This window comes from Heterodontus francisci, chromosome 7 (assembly GCF_036365525.1).
Source record: "Heterodontus francisci isolate sHetFra1 chromosome 7, sHetFra1.hap1, whole genome shotgun sequence".
Lineage (NCBI taxonomy): Eukaryota > Metazoa > Chordata > Chondrichthyes > Heterodontiformes > Heterodontidae > Heterodontus > Heterodontus francisci.
In genome coordinates, this window is record NC_090377.1 from 112,738,316 (window position 1) to 112,761,948 (window position 23,633).

General features: G+C 41.7%; 1 protein-coding gene across 9 annotated transcripts in view; it reads left to right on the forward strand.

Annotated features, from left to right (window-relative positions):
- Nucleotides 1–23,633, forward strand: part of hdac4 (histone deacetylase 4) — a 595,905-nt gene that overhangs the window by 181,646 nt on the left and 390,626 nt on the right. For 3 of the 9 annotated variants that reach the window (XM_068035894.1, XM_068035896.1, XM_068035900.1), the window contains exon 3: nucleotides 14,968–15,052. The exons of the other annotated variants lie outside the window; for them this stretch is intronic. The gene's annotated coding sequence lies outside the window, so the exon portion shown is untranslated. The remainder of the gene's footprint in view (nucleotides 1–14,967; nucleotides 15,053–23,633) is intronic. 9 annotated transcript variants of the gene reach the window in all.

Genomic DNA, 23,633 nt, shown 5'->3' on the forward strand with positions numbered 1-23,633 from the left:
TCTTCCCTCTCCTCCTAACCCTAGCTATTTGGGTGAGATCAGAAATTTACCATGTAAGGAAGAATCTAAATATTACCGTTCCACTGCAGTTGTATATCACTTTAGGTTTTTCATATGTATGAATGTTGGTTAATCCTGTGGGCAAATAAATCCGTAACCACGCCCATAAAGAAATTGATTCAACACACCACTTTGATCTTGCATCAAAGAAAAGCTACATGGCTTAAAAAGGCAAAATACTTGCCTTGCATAATATCCGGGTTTGAATTTAGCAGCACACAAAAACTAATTTGCTAGATTTCATTTTAATTTGAATCACTAGTGTGTTCTTAGTAACTGTACAAACATACTGCATACATTAGCCTTCTGTGCCCACTCATTTTAAAAACTGCTTTTTCAGTTCATCAATTAACATATTTTAAAAATAATCAATTATTTTAATCGTGAAGGCTTTTTGATTTGAGAAAATAGCAAATAAAATTTATAATGAAAGCTGTCTGCAGTAGTAATTAATGTGTAGTTTTGACATGCTGGGTGGTGTTTTCGAAGCAATGGACATGTTTATTGTACAATGGAGACTGGGCTTAAAAGGAAATGGGTAGACCTTGCTGGTATTAGCCATTTCCTTCTCATGTTTTCTAACTTCAAAGTATACATGCAAAGCATTCTAAAGACAAAACGGAACTGGGTTGCTTATCTCAGTTGTAACAAATGAGAGATGTTTTTGGGGGAAAACAAACCTGTAATTAATTCTCCAATTTACTAAAATTAGAACAAATTGATCATTAGAGTGTTGTGAATATTTACCTCTGGTGGCCGTGTGCTGAACAGTAATATAGCTATTGCAATGTGGGTGTTTCATGGTATATTCAGATGTGGTTGTAATATAGTTAGTACAGCAAGATTAGTTGTCTGTAGCTTGTTCTTAATTCTGCTGCTTTTTTTTTGGAAGTGTTCTTTCGGTGAGTCTCTGTATTCCAGAGCACTGCGTACCATTTCTACATGTTCATGCGCACAAGACAATCCTTTGGTCAGTGAAATTATCAGTCATTGTCATCATGGAGTAATATAAAAAGTAAAATGTGCAGGTTTTCTTTTAACTATTTAATTGACAATATCAGCAGCATCAGCCCTTGTAGAATTGCTTTTAACATTTTTGTACTCACATATATTTCTGTTTGGGGCTAAACATAGAGGGAGGCCATCTTGACATGGGCCGTGCCGTCCATCAGGTGTGTCTCCTAAGCAGCGCAAATTCTGTCAAGACAGTGGATCAAGCTGCATGCAGCACTGTATCAGTGCAGTTCCTTTTCTGTACTCTTCCAGTGCTTTGATATTTAAACGACCACAGTCCCTGGCAATTCCACTGAAGACTCCTAATGCTGATTTGAAATTTCCTTGTGTGTCTGCCCTGCTGGGCAGCATCCAATTTTAAATCAACAGTAGGAACCATAGTTTGTGTGTGTGTGATCTTCACTGCTTTTAGCAGGCGCATTCGCATGAATCAAGCAAGCTCCAGGAGGCTGCAGTAATTCATCTCGCTACTTACAACTAACCCTAGACCACCTTCTAAAGCTTACACTCGCAAGAACTTGTCCAACTCCTTTTTGAAGACCTGTAACCAATTCATACTCGCCACCCATTCTGGCAGTTTATTCCAGAGGTTGATTACTCACTGCGAAAATAAGCACTTCCTGGCATCTTGACATGACTTTTTTTTTAAACTGAGGTCTCCTAATTTCTTTTCTCCTGCTCGCACCCCCCCCCCCCCCCGCCAACACACACACACCACATATATACGCAAACTCAAATACCCCATCCGCTTAAGTAGAATCTATTCCCTTCATAACTTTAAAGACCACAATCATATGGCTTGGAAATCTACCTTTCTCTATTGAGATTTATTCCTGGGAAATAGGATGCTAACTTGGTTTGTATTTGTTTTTCATACTTTTCTTGAATTTTCTTCCCCTTATATACTAATGGTTTTTTATTAAAGAAAGTAGAAAACACTGACCAATTAACACATTCTAAGGTGCAAATGCTAGAAACTGTTTGCATAGCTGCATACAGAAAATTGAAGTGTCGGAAGTTGTTGACAGCATGTCATTGCAGTTTCTGCTGTTACTCTGTCAAGGTCTGTGGAATTTCTAAATGGTAAAAGGAATCCAACAATACAAGGTTTTCAGTTTTTTTTTACCGTATGGCAAGCTTATTTATATTGGTAAAAACAAAGCTACTTAATTGGCCAATAGTTACTATATGGAAATGTCTGACATTGGTTTGAATATTGGACATCTAGCATTACTTGGATTTTAAGTCTTTTCATATCTAGTTTCAGATTTCTAAAATTGCCAGTAGCTTAGCACATTCTAATAAATGGTAGCGATAAATAATAGGCCATTGCTTTTTTTTGTATCAATCATAGGTACTTTGGTAATTTGAACATAAATACAAATATAATATTGGCTATTTGCACTGATTTTGGTTTTAATTACTGTAACTAAGGAATATCAGTTGGCTGGATTCCAGTTTCCTTTTATTTCTGCATTACGCTATGAATCGAAAGTGGCTTCAAGTTCTTCTTGCATGTCGAAGCTACTGTTTCTTGCCCCCAATAGAAACATGTGTCTTTTTCCTCACAGCGGCTGAGCCCATCTCAGTGAGTAAGTAATCTTCTCAGGCAACTGAGTGTGGTTGGCTTCAAATTGCACAGGTGCTATGCCCAGTTCTATTGCATATACCATTTATTTATTTAGAGATACAGCACTGAAACAGGCCCTTCAGCCCACCGAGTCTGTGCCGACCAACAGCCACCCATTTATACTAATCCTACATTAATCCCATATTCCCTACCACACCCCCACCATTCTCCTACCACCTACCTACACTAGGGGCAATTTACAATTGCCAATTTACCTATCAACCTGCAAGTCTTTGGTTGTGGGAGGAAGCCGGAGCTCCCGGCGGAAACTCACGCGATCACAGGGAGAACTCGCAAACTGCGCACAGGCAGTACCCAGAACTGAACCTGGGTCGCTGAAGCTGTGAGGCTGCGGTGCTAACCAGTGCGCCACTGTAGTTGGTATTTGTTGACCAACATGAAAATGGAATTCTTTTCTTCCATTTAATCACATGAAATCTCGAACTCCAATTCCACAACTGGTTATGTAGCATATTGCTTGGAGGTGGTGCATATTTAATCGTATGTATTTTCTGATATTTGTGATATAGATTAACAGACTAAGAACTTGCCTTTTTCGACATGTGTGTGTACAGGTCTCTGCTAGTATGTATATATTATATACATAAAAGTTCATCAATTTCCACAGAAGATAACATTCTTCTGTTAGAAATGTTGCCAGGAAAGCTGTGTGTTTTGAAGGTGCTTCTGTTTTTTTTGTTAAAATATTTTTTTTGAGGAATTCATAGTCAAACTGAAGAAATGTTAGACTAGTTTTATTTCAAGAGTCATCAAGGGGATGCTGAAAGAACTGGTTTGGCAACTATGTTTACTGGTTGTCACATGACTCAAGTTAAAAATAGAACAGAAACCCTGGTAACAGGAAGATGTGGGCAGAGAAGTGACAGACGCCCCTTGATTGGACAAGCCCAGGAGCAGTAGCATGCACCTGCGAGGGCAGAAACCTCACAAGCTTTAGATTGTAGTGTCAGTGTGTTTTCCCTTCTGCAATGAGATGAGATAAAGTCAAGTCTGCTGAAGAAGTGTCGAGGAAGAAAAGAAGACCACAACCTAGCTCTCTGTCCAGAAGTTCTCTAAAAGACCCTGAGAAGTCCACTGTGTCAATTCATCTCTTCTACTGTCTTTGAAGAAAAGCCTGCTAAATTACTTATCAACATCGCGTGAAAAGAACGGTTCTAAAAGATCCAGTGACCCATCTGCGTGTACTCGGAGTTAAATTGCGTGCCAGTTTTGGAACACGATATATCTCATCTGCTGTTTTCTTCAGGAATGAGCAAGTATTCAGCCCAAGTGTGTTTTTTTTTTGTCTGTAACAGAGCTCTGAATTTTTAAAAATCCATTTTATTTTTTCTGGTGTGAGTGTGAGGGACTAAGGTTTTTTTTTTAAAAAAAGGGACTTTAAAATTTCAATCTGTGTTTATGCTTCATTACTAGTTAAGACTGGTTTTATAATAAACTGATAATTTTGTTGGTTAAAGAAACCGGGTCAGTGTGTTCTGGGAAAAATAGAGTATATGATGGACCGTTCTGGTAAGTGGGAAAATTTAAAAAAATATATGTTGTGACCTGTGGCGAAGAGAATAAACAGTGCACTCCTCCTTCCTTGGTTGCAATATGTGATGTTTGATAACTTTTGCTTGTTACATTTTGAACAAACCAAGGTTTCAAGTAATGTTTTAACTCTTAAGCAGAGCATTTGGTCAAATGGGTGGATAATCTTTGCTGTACTTGTGTGACTGAAATTTTCTAGCAGTGACATTGTGGATTTTGTGGCAAGAATACTGGTGAGCCTATCAGCGTTCACCATTATTAGAGAATAAATCAGACAGCAGCTTTCAGCATCCATATATGCAGTTAAACGTGGAAGTCAGGAAGTTGCTGTCCAATTTACCCTGCTCCTCTCTAGCAGCATCTCGCTGAGAGACTCAGCATTCGTATACATGGAACTGTGTGAATTTGCAGTACTTACCTGCTGTTGGCATCCTTCCATCTTTGAAAGATGATGGATATGCAGCAAACAATCCATTTAGGTGGGGTGTCTTCTCTTGGTGCACCTTTGTTGATGACTGTGAAGGCCAATCCTTGAGAGGCAGGTTCTGCCACAAGTGCCACATGTGAAGCTGCCAAGTGACGCTGTGAGGTGGTGTTTTTGGGGTTGGTGCCTGTTACCAAGCTGCTGAACATAGGAATAGGAGTAGGCCATTCAATCCATCGAGCTTGCCCCGCCATTCAATACTATCATGGCTGATCATCCACTTCAATGCCTTTTTCCCACACTATCCTCATATCCCTTTGTCATTGGTATTTAGAAATCAGTCAATCTCTGCTTTAAACATATTCAACGACGGAGCTTCCACAGCCCTCTGGGGTAGAGAATTCCAAAGATTCACAACCCTCTGGTGTCATGGTAGTGCACACCAGTCCACAGGATGTGTTACCATTTCCCTCTTTGACCAGCTAGTAACTCCCAGGTGCAACAGTTGATATTTAGGGCCTTCAAGTCACGCTCACAAGCATCCTTGAAGCAGAGCTTTGGGTGTCCCACTGGTCGTCTGGCCTCTCCTACCTCACCATACAGAAGATCCTTGGGTACGCGACCATCTTCCATCCTGCGGATGTGCCTTGATAGTTACCCAATAAACATGCCAGAATAAGTTGGGGCTTGTCCATTGAAGTGTAAGTGAATTTTTAACGGTGTGGTAAGTCTTAAATTACTTCAAAACAACCTCTTGCACTGAAAATTAACTTTTTATACAAGTGTGGACCCTCATTCCTTCAGATTTTAATTACTGTTGGAGATTTTTAAAAGTTGTTTTTGTTTAACTTTTAGTCTGTCTGTCTCTCCCATCTTTTCTTCTGTCTCTTTCACTTTCTCTACATGATTCTATATTGAATAAATGTTCTAATTTGCACTTCCTGGTTAAGACTTTGAGTGCCTGATTAAGGATTCTTCAGTCTGCTTGAGGAGACACACCATTGCTTTATCTGTTTACGCAGGTCCCACATCTCTCGTAGAGGGAGCCACGCAGTTTGACTCTCATTACCTCAAATCACAATGCAAATATGCACAAAATCTATTGAGAAGAGTAATGAATTGCTGCTGATTGCAAAATTCAGGCCATTGTCTTTACCATATATATTCTGTAAATGTTATAACTACACTGATCAGAAAGACTTGTGAACAAACATCAGCTGGATAGCAGTAATAATCTGTGAAAGTGAATGAATGTGTTAATATGGGATGTCACAGTAGGACTGATTTAAGTCGTGTTAGCAGATGAAACAAATTAATCTGTTTTCTTGGCTACATAATTAAAACAGAGGACATGATCTGATGCTGAACACAGTAAATTCAGGGAAGAAAGTGAAACTTAATTTCAACTGTCAGTTCTAAAATGTTTGGAACTGGTTTAGGATAAATCTTTTTTTGCTGCAGAGAAAATTGTAGATGCACTGTTGTCTTACCTGTTGAAAGGGTGACCAGCATGAACTTGTTTTGAAGCGGAATTCTTGTATGTGGATTTGGTACTGTTACATTAGTCACATGGCTAGCCACTGTAACTTTCATATTCCAGTAAAAAGCTTTAACATTATTTCACTATTTAGGGTCACTGGTGAAACAGTGGGGCATTCATTAGCAATTTGTGGTAGAAGAAGATGTTTGTTTCGGTAGAAAGGTGAGTTAATGTAGAATAAAACCAAAAAGCGCTGGAAGTACTCAGCAGGTCTGGCAGCATCTGTGGAGAGAGAAGCAAAGTTAACGTTTCGGGTCAGTGACCTTTCATTTAGAACTGTTTCTGTTGCTGAAGAAATCTCTTCAGTGGTCACTTGAAATGTAATTTTCCAAATTCTCAATGAAAGTCATATGTGGTCAGTACATCTTATTAAAAGTCAACATACAAATTCACTGACCATGGGCCGGAATTTTATGTTGGGCAGGAGGCCCCGCCCACCGGCCCGAAAGTTGGTGGCGAGCTTGCCTCCGCCAGGCCTGGGGAGCCATGCCGTGTTTTTTTGCTCCCCAGGCCGTTAATTGGTCTTGGGCGGGACTTCCACCTTCTTGAGGCAGGCAGACCCGCTAAATGGTGGTGTTAACCAATCAGTGAGCCGGTAACTCTTAGTCCCAGCAGCGCCACCGGGAGCTATAATATTTATTTCAATATAAAATCATGTAAGAAAGTGAAAGAGACAGAACAAAAGATGGGACTCCACCCAGCCATCGGAAACAAGAGGAAGGATGGCCTGGGATCTCAGGTAAGTTTGTGGGGCCTCGCTAGGGACAATCGGTTGGGCCTTGGCGAAGCAAGGGGGGTCGTTTGGGTGGGGGGGGAAGGTGTTGGGAGTGTTGTGCGTTGGTGGTAGTTGGGGCTTTGGGGGCGGCCCTCCATGAAGCATGGGGTGCCCGATTAGGAGGTGCCCCCCCAGCCCACAAGAAGGCCACATGGTTTTGCCAGGCGGGGTTCTTGGGGCCTTTGCCGCTTGGCCACTGCGGGTTAAATACCAGCAGTGGCGGGAGGAGGCCCTTAAGTGGCAGTTAATTGGCCACTTAAAGGCCTTGATTGGCCTGGGGTGGGTGGGCTGTTTCTCGCCACCCCGCTTTAAATTGCAGCAGAGGTGGGAAGACGTCGGAATCGCCCCTGCCCATCCCGCCTCCCACTCAACTTTTCGCCCCCCGCAAACCGGCCTGCTTGTTGGGGGAGCCATAAAATTCTGGCCATGGAATCAACAGTTTTACTCTGGAGCTGCATGCAATCATAGAATGATAATAGAATCGTATAATACAGCATAGTAGGAGGCCATTCAGCCCATTGTTGCCTGGACCAGCTTTCGGAAAGAGCTATCCAATTATTCTTGCTCCTCTGCTCTTTCATCATAGGCCTGCAAATTTTTCCTTTTTGTATATTTATCCAATTCTCTTTTACGATTCAATCTGCTTCCAGACGGTTCAGAAAAGTCACACAAGGTGACAACATTTCATTTACTCTCATTTCCTGCATCACAGCAGTGACACCACAGAAGTGCCCAATTGGCTGTAAAGCACTGTGGGACATCCTGATGTTATGATGTTATGTTGCGATAGAAACACAAGAATTTTTTTTTAAGCAATTCGGACCTATTTCCACCTACTACCACGGAGGCACTTGAAGGAATGGTATATCATGATCCATAATTTCTTAATTCTGTGGATGGCATTAAGGATACTCCAGCGTAAATGAAGCAATGTTCCTTGTGTCCATTTTGGAAAGCATTGACCCCAACAGGAACTTTCTATAGATAGCCTTCATAAACGTCTGCCACCTTGGGCCAGTGGTTAGAATTTTGAAGTTGTGTTGGCTGTGAAAAATTTGATACTGAAGTTCAAGTTTTGCTGTTGCAGGGTAGCAACAAGTATTGCCAGAGAGAAGGAAAAACATGTATTTCTGTCTCAGGCTTTTGATCAAATCACTCAGAACAATTTGTATAAATTTTTCCAGCTCGACTTTTGAACTTGCAAATTAGATCTTTTGTTTTGGATCCAAGTTTTTGAATGAGTTTTTCCCCTTCTTGCAACATGTTATCTAAATGTTAATTACTTTCATCTCATTTTTCCAATGTTACTTTTTGAAAAATGAGCTTTTACCCAGGAATGTGCAGCAGAAAACACTAGTTTCATTAATGTTAAAGATATTCTCACCATTTACTACCCGTACTAATTTTACCTTCCATCAAATCACAATGTCTTCTATTACCTTTGTGTTATCTCCCTGAACACAGCAAACTTCCACCCAGACATTGAAAACTAAATTAGTTGTTTCCTACCTGCAGAGCAAGTGTGAGTACCTTGTCTTGCGCTAATGATCCTGACAATGGAATGTTCTTGGATGCAGAGCGTTGGAGGCTTTTTCAAACTAATTTGTTGTTGTCTTTTGCTTTTTGCTTTTATTGTTATTGTCTTCATTGTGCATCGTGGGCTTTGTTTGTCATTGCTACCTGTCTTTTTTTTTAAAAATTTCCATATATCAATGACACTAGCAGCTACCTATTGATGTGAAAGGCTGCCCAGGTATGGTCTAGCCACAAAAAACTGGATGAATGTAATCCTGTCCATTACCGCGTAATAAGTATTCTCCCTGATCTTCAGTAATGTAATGGAAGGAGTCATCAATTAACTCCTACTCATCAGGGAGACCAGAGAGGCAGTCTGTGGACCTGGGAGAAATCAGAACCGGAGCGGGAGCTATAAATCAAGACTGGGGCTCGAGGCCCACACGAGCCTGGGAGATCAGAGAGGCAGTCTGTCTGTGGCTGGAGGTTGGCGAGCGCTGAGTTTTAAAAGTGAAAAAAACCCTAAAAAAACCTAACCTGATGTCACGGGAAAGCCGTAAGCTGATTGGTTGATGAGTAACAACTGTTAGTGCCTGTAAATAGCTGAAAAATCAGGAAAAAAGTTATTTTTTAACCCTCAAGTAGCTACCTTATAAGTAGTAAGGTTTGCTAATGTTTTAGTTGGTGTAATTAATTAGAAAGTGCTGTTTGGATAGAGTGAGAGGCTGTGAGTTGGTGTATGAGGGACTTCAGTGACAAGGGGAAGGAGGGTCACCTTTTGTCTCTTTCTTTTCTGCCTTAACGGCCTCCATGGTACAGGAGAAGAAGTTGATTGGCGAGTAACTGATAAGTTATTTTACTTACTACACTAACAATAATTAGTTTGTGAAACTAAGGTATGGCAGGGTAGCTCAGCCGAGTGGAATGTGGGAAGTCGTGGATGTACCATGTGTCCTTGGCAAACACATTTGCGAGAAGTGTCACCAGCTGCAGAAACTTGAGCTCTGGGTTTTGGAACTCGAGCGCCGGCTGGAGTCACTGTGATGTATCCGCGAGGCAGAGAACTACATGGATAGCATGTTTAGGGAGGTGGTCACACCACAGGTTAAGAATGTGCAGGTAAAGAGGGACTGAGTGACTGCCAGGCAGTCTAAGAGAACCAGACAGGTGGTGCAGGAGTCCCCTGAGTCAATCTCACTTGCTAGCCAGTTTTCCATTTTGGGTACTGATGAAGGCGAGGGTTTCTCGGAGTGCAGCAAGAGCCAGGTCCATGGCACCACTGGTGGCTCAGCTGAACAGGAGGGGAGGCAGAAGATTGGAAGGGCAATAGTGATAGGGGAATCATTAGTTAGAGGAGCAGACACGCGTTTCTGCGGCCCGCAGACGTGACACCAGGATGGTATGTTGCCTCCCCGGTGCCAGAGTCAAGGATGTCACATAACGGCTGCAGGACATTATGTCAGACATCATGGTCCATATTGGTACCAACGACATAGGTAAGAAGAGGGATGAGGTCCTGAAAGCGGAGTTTAAGAAGTTAGGAAAGAAATTAAAAAGCAGGACCTCAAAAGCAGTAATCTCAGAATAACTCCCCATGCCATGTGCCAGTGAGCATAGGAATAGGAGGATTAAGCGATTTAACACGTGGCTGAAGAATTGGTGCACGAGAGAGGGCATCAGATTTCTGAGGCATTAAGATTTGTTCTGGGGTAGGTGGGACCTGTGTAAGATGGATAGGTTCCACCTTAGTAGGACCAGGACTAACATCCTCGAAGGGAAATTTGCTAGTGTTGTTGGGGAGGATTTAAACTAAATTGTCAGGGGGTTGGGAACCTAAGAGGGAGCACAGATTGGAGGGAAGCAAAACTGACAACAGGAAGTAGTAAGCGAAATTGGAAGGCAGACGGGACGAAGGCAAACATCAAATAGGATCGGAATTAGGAATAATGTTAAGATAAAGATAAGGGCACTCTATCTGCGCACAGCATTCGCAACAAGGTAGATGAGGGTGGTGGGTGCCTGGAACGCGTTGCCAGCGGAGGTGGTAGATGCGGGCACGATGGCGTCTTTTAAGATGTATCTAGACAGATACATGAATGGGCAGGAAGAAAAGAGATACAGACCCTTAGAAAATAGGCGACATGTTTAGATAGAGGATCTGGATCGGCGCAGGCTTGGAGGGCCGAAGGGCCTGTTCCTGTGCTGTAATTTTCTTTGTTCTTTGATTTGAAGGCACGAATAGAGGTAAATGGGTATGATTTAATTGCCATTATAGAAATATGGTTACAGAGTAACCAGGACTGGGAACTGAATATTCAGGGATATTCGGCATTTAGGAGGGATTGGTGGAGGGGAAAAGGAGGTGGGGTAGTGCTGTTTATAAGGGATGAGATCAGTACATTAGTGATAGAGGATCTTAGATCGAAGGAACAAGATGTCAAATCAGTTTGGGTGGAGCTAAGGAACAGCAAACATTGGTGGGAGCTGTTTATAGGCCATTAAATTGTAGTGGTAATGTTGGGAATGGTATAAACCAGGAAATTAGAGCTGCATGTTGCATGGGTGACTTCAATTTACATATAGATTGGGCAAACCTAATTAACACTAATGCTATGGAGAATGAATTCCTGGAGTGTATATGAGATGGGTTTCTAGAGCAGTACGTTGAACCGACTAGGGATCGGCCTACTTTAGATGTTGTATTATACGATGAAAAAGGGCTAATTAATAACCTTGCTGTAAAGGAGCTATTAGGAAATATTGACCACTATGTGATAGAATTCTACATTAAGTTTGAAAGAGATATAGTTTATTCTGAAACTAGGGCCTTAAATCTGAACAAAAAAAACCTGAGGGTATGAGGGGCAAGTTGGCTATGGTGGATTGGGAAAATACATGAAAAGATTTGACGGTAGACAGGCTAGTATTTAAAGAAGTATTACACGGTTTACAACAAATAAACATTCCTTTAAGACACAAAAACCCAACAGGAAAGGTGAATCAACCGTGGCTGACAAAAGAGGTTAAGGATTGCATTAGGTCAAAGAAAGCTTATAAGGTTGCTAGCAAAAGTGGTAAGCCTGAGGATTGGGAACAATTTAGAGTCCAACAAAGGAGAACCAAGAAACTGATAAAGGGAAAAGAGATTATGAATGTAAGCTAGCTAGATAGAAACATAAAGGCAGACTGTAAAAGCTTGTTTAGGTATGTGAAAAGGAAACTATTAACAGGGTGAATGTGGGCCCATTACGGGCGGAGACAGGAGAATTTATAATGGAAAATAGGGAAATGGCAGAGAAACTAAACAATTACTTTGTGTCTGTCTTCATGGAGGAAGACACACAAAATCTCCCAGAAATACGAAGGAACCAAAGGACTTGTGAAAATGAGGAACTGAAAGTAATTGGCTTCAATGAAGAGGTAATACTCGAAAAATTAATTGGATTGAAAGTTGATAAATCCTCTGGACCAGATGAGCTACATCCTAGAATATTGAAGGAGGTGGCTATAGAGATAGTGGTTATCTTTCAAAATTCTATAGATTCTGGAAGGGTTCCTGCAGGCTGTAAATTAACAAATGTAACCCCACTATTTAAAAGGGAGCGAGAGAGAAAATGGAGAACTACAGACTTGTTAGTTTGACGTCAGTAGTAGGGAAAATTTTGTAATCTATTATAAAGGATGAGATAACTGGACACTTGGAAAATAATGATATGATTGGGCAGAGTCAACATGGATCTGTGAAAGGAAAATCACGTTTGACAAACTTGTTGGAGTTTTTTTGAGGATGTTACTTGTAGCATAGATAAAGGAGAACCAGTGGATGTGGTGTATTTGGATTTTCAGAAGACTTTAGATAAGGTCCCACACAGGAGGTTAGTAAACAAAATTAGAGCACATGGGATTGGAGGCAAAATACTGCAATGGATTGAGAATTGGTTAACAGACAGAAAGCAGAGAGTAGGAATAAATGGGTCATTCTCAGGATGGCAGGCTGTTACTAGTAGGGTACCACAAGGATCAGTGCTTGGGCCACAACTGTTTACAGTCTATATAAATTATTTGGATATGGGGACCAATTATAATATTTCCAAAGTTGCGGATGACACAACTAGGAGGGAATGTAAGTTGTGAGGAGAATGCAAGAAGGCTTCAAGGGGATTTGGACAGGCTATGTGAATGGGCAAGAACATGTTAGATGGAATATAATATGAATTAGTGTGAAGTGATCCACTTTGGTAGAAAAAACAGAAAGGCAGAGTATTTCTTAAATGGTGAGTGTTTGGGAAGTGTTGATGTCCAAAGAGTCCTGGGTGTCCTTGTTCATGTGTCACTAAAAGCTAATATGCACGTGCAGCAAGCAATTAAGAAGACAAATGGTATGTTGGCCTTCATTGCAAGGAGATTTGAGTACTGAAATAAAGATGTATTGCTTCAATTGTATAAAGCATTGGTGAGACCACACCTGGAGTATTGTGTACAGTTTTGGTCTCCTTATCTAAGGAAGGATATACTTGCCATAGAGGGAGTGCAACGGAGGTTCATCAGACACATCCCTGGGATGGCAGGATTGTCTTATGAGGAGAGATTGCAGAAACTGGGGCTATATTTTCTAGAGTTTTGCAGAATGAGAGGTGATCTCATTGAAACTTACAAAATTCTTACAGGGCTTGACAGGGTGGATGTGGATAGGATGTTTCCTTTGGCTGGAGTCTAGAACAAGAGTACACAGTCTCAGAATAAGGGACAGGTCATTTAAGACTGAGATGAGGAGGAATTCCTTTACTCAGAGGTTGGTGAATCTTTGGAATTCTCTACCCCAGAGGGCTGTGGAAGTTCACTCGTTGAGCATGTATCAATAGATTTCTGAATACCAACTACATCAAGGGATGGGGGGAAAATGGCGTAGAGGTAGATGATCAGCCATGATCTGCTTGAATGGTAGAGCAGGCTCGATGGGCCAAATGGCCTACTTCTGCTCCTCTTTCCTATGGTCCTATGACCAATCAGCTCATGACATTAGAAGTAGCCTTGGACCAAGTCTGCAACCAAGGAAAACAAGCAAAATTGAAGTCCTTGACAGTCAGAGGGAAAACACTGCAATAACTGAGGCAAAGGAAAATGGTTGTAATTGTCTGAAGCCAATCATTGTAGCCACTGGATTTAATATCCATCCACTCACTACCACTGGCACCCTGCGGCTGCAGTATATGATCTACATGATGCACTGCACCAACTCACCAAGGTTACATCAACACCACCTCCCTCCCCTGTGGTCTTGCACCACTGAGAAGGACAAGAGTAGCAATGTTATGGGATAACTATACCCTCCAAGTTCCCCTCCTAATCGCACACAATCCGGACTGGGGTCAGGAGGAGCGATGCTGCAGTGGTGGGGTGGACTTTGGAGCTGAAAGGACTGGGAGAGGGCAGATCAAGAATTATTTAAGATGGCTAATGCTGTATCTGGTGAAGTTCATGTCAGAGTGAACAGTTGTCAGTGTTACGACCTCAGTGAGATCGTTAACATTACAAATACAAGCTATGAACCCCCAGACCAATTTAAAGAATTACATGACAAGATTTCACGTTTTAAGACTTTGTTATAACAACTAAATTAAAAGAAATCCCCATTAACTAAATAGTACTTTTTAAGTGGCTGATACCCCAGATTTCTTTACTTATTAGAATACTTGAAAACCCCACACCGCATGTATACGTTTCACAGTCCTCTTTGGCGAAATCTTTGCGCTTAGAGGTCCCAGTTGCAATGGGTTGGATCTCACAGACCCTTTCAAAAATCAGTGTCCACTTTGCTCACTTCTCCGAGCACTTCCGACCTGGACGTCTGAATAAGGCAAGTCCTGGTGATACTGCTGGTCGTCGTCTTCTCCACAAGCTTCAACGTTCAAAACAGTTTCAAGTTTTCACAGCCTTTTGTTATATCAGGCTTCCGAGAGGTGTCCCCTCACTTGAGGCTGCAACCACTGGTTGTCTTCCTTTCAGCCTGCTCTGAGGCTGCAACTGCTGAGTTCCCTTCTTACAGCCTGTCTGCCTTCAGAAAATCTACCTGTACTCAAAAGTCAATAACTTATTTTCCTGTTCCAATATGCAAAGTCCAGAAGTCTGGTTTCACAGAGCCATACGGGCCTTCCATTGTTCCCAGGTGTTAACAGCTGCCTGTTACATTTGCACCTTCAGAATCACTGACCCCCTTGTTTACGATCTGAAAGTCTGGGATGGTGAAACCCATTGTATTTTAGGTGTTAACCCCTGCGGTCGTCTTCTTTTTTCTCCCCAAAAACTACTTTTATCTGTCTTGTCTTTTAGTCACCTTACCTTTCAGACTCCATCTTAAACTTTTAAAAATCTTGATTTTTAAAACATAATCATGTTACAAAGTCCAGTGTTCATAACATGGGTAACCTCTTAAGAACAGTAATTTTTTTCCCACTTAGTTGTTGGCTGAGACATTTCCTGGGAAGATATTCAAGTGGCAAAGATTCTATTCAAGATGAAATGCATCATGTCTGAATGTTTCAGGTAAGAAAGAAGGGCCAGCTGTTCTCCTTTACAATTGGCTTTAAGTAAAGCATTCAAATTGTGATGCTGTGTCTGCCGGTGTTTTAATAACCAAGCTTTTTGTTAACATTTGCTTTGGGGCTTTTGACATACAGTGGAATTGGTAAACAATATGTGTATTAGCTCTAACTAAATAATGGCTGCATGGGGGTGGAGGAAGAAACCAGTATTTTTATGTAGCTAAGTTAGAGTGCTCAACCTTACATTATAAACATAATTTTATATCTATTTCAACTTTTCCACAGATATCTCATTTAATGCACCTCACATTTCCTGCATTAAAACAGCAATTTGTATTTATGTAGCACCTTAAATGTAATACAACACCGTAAGGGGCTTCGCAGTAACGTTCTTGAACAAAATTTGGCACCAAGCCACATAAGGAAATATTAGGGCAGATGACCAAATGGTTGGCTAAAAAGGTAAATTTTAAGTGTATTACGACCAGGTGAGAACGGGGTCTAGGGGTTCCCTCTCAGCCTTTTCCTGGTCTGACTAACAGGGTTTAATTTTTAAAACACCGGGGTCTTAGCTTCCCCTCAGTGAATCCTTGTTCACTGCTGTCCAATTGTAAGGCAAAGAAATCAGCCAGACAGGTTTTCTTAAACTTACACCTTTCTTGTTTAAATCTATTAACCTTAAAACTCTAATTCGGTTAAAACTACTATGAGTACGTGACACGACTATGCTAGCATGCATTACACGATAAACACACGCACAGATAGAGACAGAAAAGGCATAAGAATAAAGGGGAAAAGTTTGCAGCAATAGCTGGGTTCATTTACTGCCCTTTGAGTTTGATGTAGAGTCTTTGATTGTAGTTAAATCTTGCCATTTCGTTGCACGCTTTCAAACTTGTTTCGGTGTAGGAGTCTTCTCTCTTGAGGTTTAAATAGCTTCAGTGGATTTGGAAATTTGTGAGAGAGTGAGGGCCAGAGCGAGAGACCTTCCTTCTGTGTTGTCTTCAAAGCAGTCTCTGTCCTCAATCTGTCCTGTGAGCACAATTCAAAAACCCTGGGTTGGTCCTGTGACTAGTTGTTTTTTAAACAAACTCTCCTGCGTTTTTGTGGATTTCTTTCATCTTAGACACCCGCAGTGGGGAGGGGGGAAATGGAATGCTGGCTTGTTCCACCTTCAATGTCTGGTGATCAAAAAACATTTAGGTTAATTGGATCAGGGAGCTGTTCCATTGTCTTTTCCTAGGCAACTGTCTCTTAGAATGCAAATTTTTCCAGCCACTGCTGATCTCTTTAAACAATTCATCTCTTCAGTCCAGCAATAGTTTAGAATTAATGTTTCATATGACAAAATTAATATGCCAAATTCATGGCAGGTGGGGTCTTCATGACAAGTGTCTTAAAGGATGTGGAGAGGGGGAGAAGTGTAGGAAGGGAATTCCAGAGCTGGGGGCCCAGGAAGCTGAAGGCATGGCCACCAATGATGGAGCAATTAAAATTGGCGATGCTCGAGAGGACAGAATTCAAGGAATGCCGATGTCTCGGGAGGATTGTGGGGTTGGATGAGATTACAAAGATAGGGAAGGGCAAGGCTATGGATGGATTTGAAAACATGGATGAGAATTTTAAAATCGAGGCCTTGCTTAACCAGGAGCCAATGTAGGTCAGCGTGCACAGGGTTGATGGGTGAATGGGACTTGATGTGAATATGAGACAGGTAGCAGAATTTTGGATGACCTCAGGTTTACGGTCGAATGGAATGTGGGCAGTCCGGCCAGGAGTGCGTTGGAATAATCCAGTCTAGAGATAATAAAGGCATGGATGAATGTTTGTTTCAGCAGCAGATGAGCTTAGGCGGGGCAGTGTCGGATGATATAGAGGTGGAAATCGATAGTCTTAGTGATGGTGCGTATATGTGGTCGGGAACTCATCTCAAGGTCAGATATGACATCAGGGTTGTGAACAGTCTGGTTCAGCCTCATAATGGCCAGGGAGAGGGATGGATTCAGTGGCTACGGAATGGAGCTTGTAGTGGGGATCGAAGACAACGGTGTCGTTCTTCCCAGTATTTATTTGGAGGAAATCTCTGCTTATCCAGTACTGGATATCGAACAAGTAGTCTGCTAATTTAGAGACACTGGAGGGGTTGAGAGAGGTGGTGTTGAAATAAAGATGGGTATTATCAATGTACATGTGAAAATTGACATTTTGAATGACGTTTCGCCAAGGGGCAGCATGTAGATAAGAAAGAGGAGACCAAAGATAGATTTTTGGGGGTTCTCCGAGGTAACTGTGCAGGAGCGGAAAGAGAAGCCATTTCACGTGATTCTCTGGCTGCAATTTTAGATAAGAATGGAACCAGGCAAGTGCAGTCCCACTTAGCTGGGCGATGGTGGAGAGGCATTGGAGGGCAATAGTCTGGTCATCTGTGTCAGAGGCTGCAGACAGGTCACATACGATGTCATTTGTGAGCTGCTTTGGTACTCTGGCAGGGGTAGAAACCTGATTGGAGAGATTCAAACATGGAATTCTGGGAAAGATGGGCTCAAATTTGGGAGGTGACAGTGCATCCAAGGTCTCAAAGGAAAGGGCAATTGGAGAAGGAGTGGTAATTTGTAAGGACTGTGGCGTGGCGGGTTGATTTTTTTTTGAGGAGAGGAGTGATGACTGCAGATTTGAACAGTATCTGAAGAAAGAAAATGGTTAACAATATCAGCTAACATGGGAGCCAGGAAGGGAAATTGGGTGATCAGTTTAATGGGAATAGGGTCAAAGGAGCAGGAGGTGGGTCTCATATCCCTGGGATTGTAACAATCCAGTTTTAGGTGAATGACTCAGAAAATTTATCTTTGCATATGCATAAAAGTACTGGACACTTCGTAATCTTTTTATTGTGTATCCAGTAAGTAGTTTGTGTTATAAATAGTATATTATAAGATTTATAAGAATCTTTGAACACTGGAAAAATAAGCAAGGATGCTGTTTACATGTACAACCCTCTAATTTAAGACTTTTAAAAGGCTTCCTTGATTTGAAGCTCCCTTGATGGTTTAGTAGTTAAATGCACTGCCAACTGTGGTTCTGAGCCATATGGGCCAGGCGGGTCCAAGTCTGTGTTGAGTTAACTGGCGTTAGATGAGGCAGAAGTTTGAGAATTACAGTTGGCCTTGGCACTTGGGGCTGATTTTTACAGTGGACTTTAGGACTCCAATGTCAGGGTGAAAAGTGGGTCCCTAGCCCACAATTTAGCAGCACTGGGAATGGCTCAGCGATTTTACTGCAGGCGGCCTTCTAATTGGCTGCCTGTGGGTCCGCTGTCCAATTAACTATGGCGGGCAGGCTCCTGATGCTATCAGCCCAATCAGAGGGCTGGAAGCTCTGAACTCTCAGCAGTGCCGCCGGGAGAGGTGGTTGCTGCTGAGGCAGGCAAGAGACCTCAAACCTTCAACGGGTAATTTAAAAATAAAATGAAAAATTCAGGGGGTCAAGGGCTGGAGGAGAAATCCCTCCAGGGATATAGTTAGGGCTAAGGGGCTGCTTTCTCTGCCTGCAGCTCCCTCTTTGGGTCATGGAGCTTCTCCTGGGGAGCGGTAAAATTCTGCCCTTTGAATCAGGAAGGGTAAAAATCACTGGGGTTCCTGCTGCAGACTGACTCTGCTGGTATGTCCGGATATGAATGTTGGATGAAAGTGGCTCAGCTGTGTTGCAATCTATAGTTAAATAGTCTGCTGTTGCTCACTTTCTTAGCTCACAGATGGAGAATAATCATTTGGGCACAGTAATGGACTGCTGTCCACTTTGGCACGGGCCTCTGCCATCGAGAGGAGAAACCTCAAGAAAATTTAGTGAACATAATTTTGAAACATTTTTTGAAGGAATTTTGCAGGTCTGTCTAGTGTTTATGAAAGTTCAGTTTAATTTAAAATTGCCTTTAGATCTTGACTGCTTTCTTCTGATTTGAATTTAAGTGCTTTTATGATTGTAGATGGGAAGTTGAGTTTTTTTCTGGGAACCTTGATCCAGAAATGGGACAGATGTAAAGCTAAACTTCTAAAAATCATTCATGATTTGTAAATTCATTCAGCGTGGGCGAGGCTACATTCATTCATAGGATAATGGCAGTGGGGTGCTGGAATTTCACATCTTTTCGGGGAAAAAAGTCGCCGAGGAGAATCAGTAACATTTCAGCCAGGGAATACTTATCCTCTGCCAGTAAAAGTGAGATACCCAATTATCATAAGATTTGTTTAAATAATTTCAGACCAATTTTTGTTTCCAGATTTCACTTTGTCTAGGCTATGCTAGTTCTACTAGTATTTGGATAGAGTAAATGTACGTGAGACCAATATTGGTGTTGGGAACAATGACCTACAAAGCTGTGTCATCCATAGTAGTTTTGCTTTTGTTAAAGAAAGGAGTTGAACATTTGTTACATGCTGTAATGTGGATGCCTCATGGATACCAATGTAATGAGTTTAAATGAGTGGATCCAACCACAACGCAATTGAAAAATTTGTAAAATAGTGTCACTTAGGGACCTCTGTTGTATTCAGTTTGTCAAATGGTTGACTAACACTAATTAAAATATCAAGAAAATAAGAAAGAAATGAATGCATGACATTGCAGAGGAACACTAGTTTTGCTTATTGATTTGGCCACTATAGGGGCAGTTGGTTTTAGGACCTCATGGTATGTAGATGATAAAGCTACATTCCTTTAGTCTTAAACATAGTCTTCCTTGCTGAAATGCACATGAAAGTTTGTTTTTCTTGAGTACTGTTTAAATAATAGATTAGAATTGCAGAAACAAGATATAGAAACAAGGTATAGCTCGCAATGGCTGAAAGTCATCATAAAATTTTAAAGCTCATTCAATCCATCATGCCTGGACCAGCTGTATGAAAGAGCTATCTAATTATAACTATTCAGCTGTTCTGTGAAAGCACTGTATTACAGTGCAGTGAAGGCCACAGCTATTATATTGTGGTGTTTCTCTTAGATACATGGAAGTTAAATAATAATTAATGTAGTTAGGATGGAAAGACTAATTTTTACAAGTTGCTTGCTGGAAGATATTTGAACATTTAATGCTTGGCTTATGTGCTCTCTTTAGGCCTAGTGAATGTTTAATCTTCACAGTGTCTTCTTGAGTACTTGGCATGTTGGAATTTTCAGAGGAGTCACATCATCCCATTAATAAATTTTCATTCTGATGATTTCCAGAGTTCTTAATGAGTGAGATAACTACAAAGTTATATATACCAGTTTGGGTTATAGTCCAGAGTGAAATCCTGCACATTAGTACACTTGATACACAGTTGAGGTGTTATGCAGCATTATTTTAAACTAAGATTCTTTTGAAGCAGTTTCTTTGCCACTTTGATGGGCAAAAAAAGCTTAATGACCATCTATTAATGTTGAAGATGTATGTTAACTATGGAGCATGTTTAATTATTGAATAAATATACTCTGATATTGCTCTCTGGATAGAAGGAAAGAAAACATGCACTTTTATTTATTATTTATTTATAGATACAGCACTGAAACAGGCCCTTCGGCCCACCGAGTCTGTACCGACCATCAACCCTACATTAATCCCATATTCCCGACTTCATCCCCACAATTCTTCTTCTACCACCTACCTACACTAGGGGCAATTTACAATGACCAATTCACCTATCAACCTGCAAGTCTTTGGCTGTGGGAGGAAACCGGAGCACCCGGCGGAAACCCATGCAGTCACAGGGAGAACTTGCAAACTCCACACAGGCAGTACCCAGAATCGAACCCGGGTCGCTGGAGCTGTGAGGCTGCGATGCTAGCCACTGTGCCGCCCACTTGTTTAAAATCTAATCACATCTTTCAAACACATTAAAACGGTGTTGCCCAATATTTTAGCCATGAGCCATATGTAGCCAATTGTGAATTGAGATGTGTCCAATTGCATATTTGATGAAATATAAAATGAGTAAGAGACACTGTTAGGTGTGTGATACCATTACTCGTGTTTGCACCGTATATGCATGTGCAGTTTGTGTGATTGTTGGTAAAATGGTAAGACAAAAAGCAGTGTGTGCGAGTGGTTTTTGATTGTTGTGTATGCTTTTCTTTCTTGGTTACTGATTATTGCTTATCTGCTAAAATGGTATGCAAGATGAGTGAAAACACTGGACTTCAGCACCATGGAAACATCAGCAACATTGTATGGAGAGATGAGCTGTTATCCTGGTCAGCTCGACTGATCATAATACAGTCTCCACTGCTTATGATGCGTTGATACCAATGTGATTTACCTGCCATACACCGCGTGATGGGTGTAACAGACAAATGATGGTGTGAAATTGCGGAGGCATAAAGAACTCTGAATAATTCTGTTCAGGACATACAGAGGGTGATTCAACAGATTGCACTGACAACCGATGATTCCATCAACTTTGCTGAGATTAAAGCCCTGGAACCATCACTTGTCTTTAGGGGGTGAGATACGGGCCGGTTGCACACTGTCGTCTTCAAGAGAAGCTGGAATGTGTCACCTCAATAAAAGTTACATCATATTTAACATTAATTTCTTCCATTAAGCAGCATCTTTCTAATTGATGACTATGATAATGTTTGCACCATTTGCCTGATGTAGGCAGCTGTCCAGGATAAACAGGAACAGAGTAAGTGATGGGGACTATAATCACACTAGCATAGCAGAAGATAGCAAGTCCAACCTATAACTATTAGCTCTAGCAGTGCATATCAAGGCAAAGGGTAAGTGGCATCCAACTGCATTCTAGGTGGAGAGCAGGACAGGTCTGGCACGTCAGATTCTCAGCAGTTTCTCTGGTCAAAATACTGTTTGCAACTGCTGGACAAAAACCTAGAAGCTGCTCTAAGGATTGCCATGTGGGATAAATTCATGCCAGAATTCCAAACTTTGGTGAAATTAAAAGACTGAAAAGTTTTGCACTGAATAGGTGTTCAGTAAATATACACCAAGTCCATTTACCTGTATAAGGCATTTTCTCTGAAAATTAGTCATCATGACCATCCCTGTGGCTAGTCAGCAATTTCTATTGGACAATAGTGCATTAAAACACTTAACATACAATGCATTAATTCTGAAGTGCAGTCACTGTGGTCGTGCAGCTGTTTTTTTTGGCTGAGCAAGATTCCACAGCGATAAAATGAATGACCAGTGAATCTGCTTTTGGTGGTGGTTGAAGAAGAAACGTTAGCCAAGACACAGAACTATTGTCCCTTTTTGGTAATGCCAGGGAATTTTAATTTCCAACCAAACAAGCAAACTGGATTTCTGTTTAATGTCTCACTTGAAGAGCAGCATCTTTGACCATGCAGCATTCTTTCAATACTGCACTGAAGCATCGGCCAAAATTGTGCTTAACGTCAGGAGAGATGCTTGAACCTACAGCCTTTTGACTCAGACTGCTGAAACTGAGCTAAGCTGGCACAAAATATTTTCAGAAAAGTCAAAGGGATAGAATCTGCCACTTGTGCAATCCTGTAATCACAGGTATATATTCAGTAATGTTATGGTTCTAATTGTTGCTCACATAGTAGAGTTAAATCTGCTTTTGTTTCTAATCTTTCTCATTGCAAGTGTTGCTTTAAATAAGAATGGGACCATTTTCAATAAAATGCCTGGTTTGCCCCAGGGCTATTGGCTTGACACAGGATTTTGTCGAATGCATTGTTTAAAAGGAAAGTCTACATTGTTTTTAAAGAATTGGAAACATTTTAGCTACGGAGATTCTGATTTGAGTTTCAAGTCGTACATGTCTAGATTTAGAGACTTCTGTTGTGCTCGAACGGTGTTTATCTAAAAAAAAATACAGCACCTGGCTTTGATCCACTGATGCAGCAGTTTTGCTTTATCACCTGTATCTAGACATATGGCTGGTATTTAGTTTGGCATTTGTTGACAAAAAAGTATGGTCAGGGCTGTTTGGATGATGGAAATGCAATGAAAAGATATTCTAAAGTAGTAACCTGCAAAGCAGCATTCTGAAAAGTACATGTGGCAGTTAGTATAACAGAAAGCTATTATAATGAAAGCAAAATACTGCAGATGCTGGAAATCTGAAATAAAAACAAAGTGCTGGAAATACTCAGCAGGTCAAGCAGCATCTGTGGAGAGAGAAGCAGAGTTAATGGCCTGAATGTTACGCCGCCCCAGCGGGTCGGATGGTGGTGTGGGGGCGGCGTAAAATTGAGCAGCAGGCTCCGGGAGGCCTACCCATCCCAATTCCGCCTCCAGGCAAATTTATGGAGGTCAGGCGGGGGGAACGGCCCGCCTGCCCGAGGCCAATCAAGACCCTTAAGTGGCCACTTAACGGCCCTCCCCTGCCTCCACGGGTATTTTACCCGTGGCAAGCGGGTGTGCTGGGGACGTGAAAGGCCGCCCAGCAATAGCTGCCGGCCTTTCTGTGCCCGGGATGGGGGGGGGAGGGCATGGCAGTTGGGCACAAGGTGCCCGATTGAGTGCTGCCCCTGCCTCTCAACCCACCCCCGGGACCCAAGACACTCCCCTCCCCCCAGAGGACCACTCCAGCCTCACCAGGAAAGGACCGATCCCCCTG